The sequence below is a fragment of the Helianthus annuus genome, chromosome 11 (assembly GCF_002127325.2).
Source record: "Helianthus annuus cultivar XRQ/B chromosome 11, HanXRQr2.0-SUNRISE, whole genome shotgun sequence".
NCBI classification, from domain to species: Eukaryota; Viridiplantae; Streptophyta; class Magnoliopsida; order Asterales; family Asteraceae; genus Helianthus; species Helianthus annuus.
The window spans coordinates 156,106,266-156,115,503 of NC_035443.2; positions in this window are offsets into that span (position 1 = coordinate 156,106,266).

Consider the following 9,238-nt stretch of genomic DNA (forward strand, 5'->3'; position numbering starts at 1 on the left):
TCTTTATTGTACCTAACTGCATCTAGGCCAGATATCATGTTTGCAACATGTGTCTGTGCAAGATCCCAATCAGCCCCTAGAAAGTCAAACCTTATTGCTGTAAAAAGGATATTCAGATACCTAAAAGGTGCTCCCACACTTGGTATCTGGTATCCAGCTGATGGTAAAATTGAGCTTTCAGGTTTCTCAGATAGTGACTTTGCTGGATGTAACAAGACAAGGAAGTCCACTTCAGGAGGGTGTCAATTCCTAGGCAATTGCTTAGTGTCTTGGCAAAGCAAAAAGCAAGCAGCTGTTTCCACATCCACTGCTGAGGCAGAATATATAGCTGCTGCAAGCTGTACAGCCCAACTGCTCTGGCTTCAAAATCAGTTGCTGGATTTTGGTATCACTGCCTTGAAGACACCACTCATGTTGGACAGCCAGGCAGCTGTAACACCCCAAAAATATAAAACTTTATATTTTATTATAAAGTATTAGTCAAACAAGAATCAACCAACTAGGAACCTATAACCCACCTAGCTACAAGTCTTGAAATAACTCATAATAGGGTTAAAACACTTAAACTTGAGGTTAAATCAAAGTTGAGGGACCAAACTAGTCAAATGTGAAACTTAATTGCTGAATTAGTAAACAAACACACCAAACACACACTGGTGTGTGTGCTTGGATCGAACAGAAAGAAGGGCGACCAGGGGATTCCCTTCAAACCCTAGTTCTTCACAAAAAGCTCAAATTGGAAGCCTAAATCAAGTCTGAATAAAATTCTGGTTATATATTAGTGATCACCTCGACAAAGGGATCATAAGGTATGCAAAATTGTGGTATTTTGATACATCTCAAAATCTAGGTTAAATGTGTAAAACAAAAATTTAACTTGATTATTTGATGCATGGATGAAATTAGGGGTAACATGATGTCTAGGGATAAAACCCTAGATGAATTCTTGTTAAAACTTAGTATGATAATTGTAGAGATTATAATCATCATTATAGGTGATTATTGGGTTTGTAGAGACTAGATAAACACTAGGGTTGTGATTACCATTCTAGTGAAAACTGAATTCATGTATCAAATTCAATATTTTTGATGTTGAAATTTAATGTAAAATGCCTAATTAAGGTGAATGAGGTTAAAAATAACATGTCAAGAACCTAGTAATGATTATTTAAAAATCATTCCCGCTAGGTGTTTGTTAAAACGCCTAAGTGAGGAATAAAAAGTTAAAGATCGGACAAAAACGCAGATTTGAATATCATAATGAATTGTCCGTCGTTGGTTATAAAAGAGTTCTAAATTGATTGTGAATGGAACTCTTTAGGTAAAGAATCCGGATCGTCAAGTGGACAAGCCGGAGGTGATACACGCTTGAAGGATGCGCTTTAAAGGTACGAAATTTACCGTTTCGTTACATTAAGTTTATTGTTAGTCTTATGTCGTTATTTTGAAACATGATAAACAAGATAGACCAATATGTCACAGATGTGACTAAGTGTCTTAAACAAGTAAAACGGGTCAAAACAAGTCTTGTAGTAAACTTTGAAGCTAGATACCATTACTTGATGTATGGTTATAAACAATGCGTAAGCCGTGTAGCGGACACGCTGAATTAGTTGAGAAATTTAACCCCTAATACAGGAGTTAAAGTTCTAAATTTTAAGCATGTCAAGTAGTATAAAAAGGCAAGCTCGATATCTTGAAAATAAGCATGTGGATTATGGCGTAAGCAATCCCTTGAGAGGGAAGCGAATGTCATTGTTGGTAAAGATATAGACATGAGTAATTAGCCTTAGTTATGTGATACACGTGTCCGAAATTAAATTAAGGTGACATAGGAGAGGTATCGGCAAAACTGCAAAAACAAGAAAAGAAGTACAATAGCTACCGTAAATTACGGTGGCTACCGTAATTTACGGTAGCGAGTAAAACATTACGGTGGGTTCCTACTGAGTTACGGCAGACCACAGCTACCCAGGGGCCACCGTAACTTACGGTGGCTACCGTAAGTTACGGTAGCGCCCAGTCACAAAAGCTGAATTTTTATATTTTTCGGTTACTTGAATTTGTTTTTGAACATGGTTTCGATTATGTTAATATCCAAGGACTTTAATACTAACGTTTATCTAAAATTTCAGTTTCTAGGTAATACATGTATGGGGGATGATGATCAAGCAAAAGCAATCGAACTGAACACACCAATCAACGCTTCCGCACTTGATCTATTTTGTTTTATGATTATGTAAACACTTTTAGTTGTGTCATGAATGTTTGATTGTAGAATTTTAAGTTGAATATTAGGATCATATATGGTTTTGAAAACACAAAGTCTTTTGTAAACTCTAAATTTTTATACTAAATGCAAGTTACTTATCATTAATCCTGTTAGTTAAAGTTGGGTGTTACAAGTTGGTAATCAGAGCTCAAGGTTGTCAATAAGTGTTCGGTTCAAGCTCCATCAAGCATCCGGTAAGAGCTAATCGTTTAAGTGAATTTAGAGAATCTAGAAATAAATCATGAACAAATATGCATGAAAAGAGTGTGTAAGCTCACTCAAACACAAGAAATGCATGAAACAAGAACGGTTGAATCAAGTTATGAACTTGATTGAATCAAAACAAGTAAATCATGTGTTATAAATGAAATGTTTAACAATCTATGTAAACATTTTAGTAATAAAGAAGGCGGATGGAGGTAAGGATGATGCGGTGCAAGAGTCACTGAACAAATGAGAGAAGTGATTGCCGACGAGGTTGGAAAGGCGATCGAAAACTGTTTGTCGGGCTTTATTGATAAAATTCAAAACACAGTTTTATCAATAGTAGATGAGAGAATCAAGAAATTGGAAGATGATTCAAATTTAGCAAAGGAAAAGCCTGGAGGACGGGAGCCTTGTTCATACAAGGAATTCATGGCATGTAAACCACCAATATTTAATGGGGAGATTGATCCAATAGTGTGCCAACGATGGCTAAGTGATATCGAAGGGGTATTCGAGAGGACCCATTGTGATGAAGATGACTACGTAGCCTATGGTACGGGTCAATTAAGTGGTCAAGCGAAAGATTGGTGGGACAACAAAAAGAGAGAGGTTGGTAGTGAAGCGACTAAGGTCATGACATGGGAAGAATTCAAGACGCCATTTCTTAAACATCATAGCCCCAAGGCGGTTGTGAATAAAATCAAGGAGGAGTTCATGCAACTTAGGCACAAGGGTGAGACCATAGACAAGATTACGGCAACGTTTATGGATAAGATGAAGTTTTGCAATGAACAAGTGACGAATGAAGAACAAAAGATATACTACTACCATAACATGTTGAGTGCTGAGTATAGGGAGTTTATCACCCCTTCAAAATACGAGACCCTTACCGAGATCATAAATGCTGCTCAGGAAAGGGAGATCGAACTGAAAAAGAGCATTGAACGGGGTGAACGGAAGGCACAAGATGTAAACCCAAGCCCTACCAAGAAGGCACGAACAAGCGAAACAGGGAAGAAATCGGATGCAAAAGGCGGGTCGCCAAGTTGCAAAATCTGCGGAAAAGGTCATAAAGGCGAATGTCGTTTCAAGGATAAGCCTTGCCCCATATGTCGAAAGACGGGACATATAGCTATATCATGCCCGGAGAAAGTAACGGTTTGCTACAATTGTTACCGACCGGGTCACAAAAGATCAGAAGCCCGGAGCTGGCTGTAAAGAAAGATGGGCAGGACCCGAAAGGTGAAGCCCCAAAAGCAAAGGCAAGATCTTTTCAACCGACCGCCGCAGAAGCGAAAGTTGAACCTGAAGTGGTCTCAGGTATATTTGTTGTAAACTCGATTCCTGCACGTGTGTTATTTGATACGGGTGCGAATAAATCCTTTATTTCATATGAATTTATTCGACATCCTTGATTTGTTCTAACAAAATTACCTATGCCCTTAGAAGTAGAGATAGGTAATAACAAGAGCTTTATTGTTTGTGATGTATGTGAAAACTGTAAACTGAGCATTGATGACGAAGAATGCACGATAGATTTGATCCCGATGTCAATGGGGGAATTCCAAGTGATTGTAGGGATGGATTGGTTGTCCCGATTCCACGTGAAGGTAGTTTGTTTTCGAAAGGAAATAAAACTAACATCTCCTAGCGGAAAGCATGTTACGATATACGGTGAGAAAGGGGGTAACACGGTGGTATGCTCAATACTAGAAGCCCACAAATTTATGAGGCATGGATGCAAGGCCTTCATGGTATGCGCAAGCGAGTCGGAGAAAGAGTCCCTCAAAATTGGAGACGTGCCAGTGGTGCGTGAGTATGAAGATGTATTCCCGGAAGAACTACCGGGAATACCACCAGAACGGGAGGTAGAGTTCGGGATTGAATTGATTCCGGACGCAAAGGCCGTGGCCAAGGCGCCGTACCGACTTGCGCCGTCGGAGCTACAAGAATTGATGTCTCAAATCCAAGAATTGCTCGACAAAGGGTTTATTCGACCAAGTGTGTCCCTGTGGGGCGCACCAGTTCTATTCGTGAAAAAGAAGGACGGCAGTATGCGCATGTGTATCGATTACCGAGAGTTAAACAAACTCACGGTGAAGAATCGATACCCACTCCCAAGAATTGATGATTTGTTTGACCAGCTACAGGGAGCAAGTTGGTTCTCCAAGATTGATCTCAGATCTGGTTATCACCAATTGAAAGTCAAGGAAGAGGACGTACCGAAGACGGCCTTTCGTACACGGTACGGGCATTATGAGTTCCTTGTAATGCCCTTTGGGTTGACTAATGCACCCGCGGCTTTCATGGACCTCATGAACCGGGTTTGCAAACCTATGCTGGATAAGTCGGTAATTGTATTTATCGATGACATTTTAGTATATTCGAAGAATGAAGCTGAGCACGTGTGTCATTTGCAAGAAGTATTAGAGACACTCAGACGAGAAAAGCTGTATGCAAAATTCTCAAAGTGCGCTTTTTGGTTACGAGAAGTGCAGTTCCTTGGGCATATCATTAGTGCCGACGGGGTACTAGTGGATCCCTCAAAGGTAGAAGCCGTGTCAAAATGGAACGCTCCAAGGAATCCCTCGGAAATCCGAAGCTTTTTAGGGCTCGCAGGATATTATAGGAGATTCATACAAGATTTCTCCAAAATTGCTTTACCATTGACCAAATTGACTCGCAAGGAGGAAAAGTTCGTATGGGGCATCGAACAAGAGGAAGCCTTCCAAGCGCTAAAGGAAAAGTTGACTCATGCTCTGGTATTAACATTACCGGAGGGAGTGGACGACATGGTAGTTTACTCGGATGCGTCGCATTCGGGGCTCGGATGTGTTTTAATGCAACGAGGCAAGGTCATCGCCTACGCCTCGAGGCAATTGAAGATCCATGAAAAGAAATACCCGACTCACGACTTGGAACTGGCGGCAGTAGTGTTTGCTTTAAAAATATGGAGGCATTACTTATATGGGGTAAAATGTACAATCTTTATCGACCATAAAAGTTTGAAATATTTCTTCGATCAGAAGGAACTAAACATGAGACAAAGGTGGTGGCTGGAAAACGGTCAAGGATTTCGATTGTGAAATAAACTACCACCCAGGGAAAGCCAATGTAGTAGCTGATGCGTTGAGCAGAAAGGCAGATTATACCCCGATATGGGTACAATCGTTGCAGCTCATTGTGACCTCGGGCTTACTAGAACAAATCCGAGGAGCACAAAATGAAGCAGTAAAGACGAAAAACTGGAGAAACGAAAGGATCGTTGGCCAAGTTAAAGATCTCAAGGTAGGCAGTCACGGTTTGAAGACACGTTTCGATAGAATTTGGGTTCCTAACACATGTGGAGTTAAAAAGCTTCTACTTGATGAAGCTCACAAGTCCCGTTATTCCATTCATCCGGGAGCAACCAAGATGTATAAAGACTTAAAACAAAACTATTGGTGGCCCGGAATGAAAAGAGATGTCGTGAAATACGTGGAAAAGTGTTTGACATGTCTACAAGTCAAGGCGGAGTACCAAAAGCCATAAGGCAAATTTCAACCATTAGAAATCCCAGTTTGGAAATGGGAACATATTACGATGGACCTATTAACCAAACTACCAAAAACGAACCGCGGTTTCAATGCTATATGGGTAGTTGTAGATAGATTGACGAAAAGTGCTCACTTCATTCCAATTCGTGAGACTTATACGTTAGAAAAGATGTCAGAAGTTTACACTAATGAGATAATAGCACGCCATGTAGTATCGGTGTCCATCGTGTCCGATAGGGATACCCGGTTCACTTCAAATTTCTGGCAAAATTTCCAAGAACAAATGGGAACCAAACTGTTCATCAGCACTGCGTACCATCCTCAGACGGATGGACAAAGTGAAAGAACAATACAAACGTTGGAAGACATGCTACGGGCATGTATAATCGACTTTGGAGGCTGTTGGGATGTCTATCTACCCTTGGTCGAGTTTTCTTATAACAACAGCTACCATGTTAGTATTGGGATGGCACCGTACGAAATGCTCTATGGTAGGAAATGTTGAACCCCGGTATGTTGGGGTGAAGTGGGCCCACGTGAACTTGCCCACCAAGATATAGTACGAGCCACTAATGAAAAGATTGATGTGGTTCGGGCTCACTTGAAAGCGGCTCAAGATAGACAAAAGTTGTATGCTGACAAAAGAAGGAGACCGATCGAATTCCAGGTTGGCGATAAAGTCATGCTCAAAGTATCCCCATGGAAGGGGGTTATCCGGTTTAGAAAGAGAGGGAAGTTGTGCCCGAGATTTATCGGGCCGTTTTCGATTGTTGAACGGGTAGGAAAGGTAGCTTACCGCCTTGAACTACTGGAGGAACTAAGCGGAATTCATAGCACATTTCATGTGTCACATCTTCGGAAATGTCTAGTGAATGAGACAACTTATATCCACCACGATGACATCGAGGTGGATGACAGACTAAACTATGTGGTAAGGCCCATTGCGATTTTGGATCGCAAGGTGAAAACCTTAAGGAATAAAGAGATAAATCAAGTAAAGGTCAAATGGGAACACAGGAAGGGTGCGGATACCACATGGGAATCCGAAGAGGAGATGCAACGGCTCTACCCTACTTTATTTGGTACGTAATTCGGTTTTGGGGACGAAACCCTTTTTAAGGGGGGTGGACTTGTAACACCCCAAAAATATAAAACTTTATATTTTATTATAAAGTATTAATCAAACAAGAATCAACCAACTAGGAACCTATAACCCACCTAGCTACAAGTCTTGAAATAACTCATAATAGGGTTAAAACACTTAAACTTGAGGTTAAATCAAAGTTGAGGGACCAAACTAGTCAAATCTGAAACTTAATTGCTGAATTAGTAAACAAACACACCAAACACGCACTGGTGTGTGTGCTTGGATCGAACAGAAAGAAGGGCGACCAGGGGATTCCCTTCAAACCCTAGTTCTTCACAAAAAGCTCAAATTGGAAGCCTAAATCAAGTCTGAATCGAATTCTGGTTATATATTAGTGATCACCTCGACAAAGGGGTCATAAGGTATGCAAAATTGTGGTATTTTGATACATCTCGAAATCTAGGTTAAATGTGTAAAACGAAAATTTAACTTGATTATTTGATGCATGGATGAAATTAGGCGTAACATGATGTCTAGGGATAAAATCCTAGATGAATTCTTGTTAAAACTTAGTATGATAATTGTAGAGATTATAATCATCATTGTAGGTGATTATTGGGTTTGTAGAGACTAGATAAACACTAGGATTGTGATTACCATTCTAGTGAAAACTGAATTCATGTATCAAATTCAGTATTTTTGATGTTGAAATTTAATGTAAAATGCCTAATTAAGGTGAATGAGGTTAAAAATAACATGTCAAGAACCTAGTAATGATTATGTAAAAATCATTCCCGCTAGGTGTTTGTTAAAACGCCTAAGTGAGGAATAAAAAGTTAAAGATCGGACAAAAACGCAGATTTGAATATCATAATGAATTGTCCGTCGTTGGTTATAAAAGAGTTCTAAATTGACTGTGAATGGAACTCTTTAACTCTAGTCGTACTATTCGATATCATCTAGCAAAGAAGTCAGCTACTTTTTCTCTTCATTCGAGTAAAGAATCTGGATCGTCAAGTGGACAAGCCGGAGGTGATACACGCTTGAAGGGTGCGCTTTAAAGGTACGAAAATTACCGTTTCGACAATAAGTTTATTGTTAGTCTTATGTCGTTATTTTGAAACATGATAAACAAGATAGACCAATATGTCACGGATGTGACTAAGTGTCTTAAACAAGTAAAACGGGTCAAAACAAGTCGTGTAGTAAACTTTGAAGCTAGATACCATTACTTGATGTATGGTTATAAACAATGCGTAAGCCGTGTAGCGGACACGCTGAATTAGTTGAGAAATTTAACCCCTAATACAGGAGTTAAAGTTCTAAATTTTAAGCATGTCAAGTAGTATAAAAAGGCAAGCTCGATATCTTGAAAACAAGCATGTGGATTATGGCGTAAGCAATCCCTTGAGAGGGAAGCGAATGTCATAGTTGGTAAAGATATAGGCATGAGTAATTAGCCTTAGTTATGTGATAAACGTGTCCGAAATTATATTAAGGTGACATAGGAGAGGAATCGGCAAAACTGCAAAAACAAGAAAAGAAGTACAGCAGCTACCGTAAATTACGATGGCTACCGTAATTTACGGTAGCGAGTAAAACATAACGGTGGGTTCCTACTGAGTTACGGCACACCACAGCTACCCAGGGGCCACCGTAACTTATGGTGGCTACTGTAAGTTATGCGCCCAGTCACAAAAGCTGAATTTTTATATTTTTCGGTTACTTGAATTTGTTTTTGAACATGGTTTCGATTCTGTTAATATCCAAGGACTTTAATACTAACGTTTATCTAAAATTTCAGTTTCTTGGTAATACATGTATGGGGGATGATGATCAAGCAAAAGCAATCGAACCGAACACACCAATCCATGCTTCCGCACTTGATCTATTTTGTTTTATGATTATGTAAACACTTTTAGTTGTGTCATGAATGTTTGATTGTAGAATTTTAAGTTGAATATTAGGATCATATATGGTCTTGAAAACACAAAGTCTTTTGTAAACTCTAAAGTTTTATACTAAATGCAAGTTACTTATCATTAATCTTGTTAGTTAAAGTTGGGTGTTAGAGCAGCAGAAAATATCATCAAAAATCCAGTTTCTCACTCAACCACCAAACACATTGACATCAGA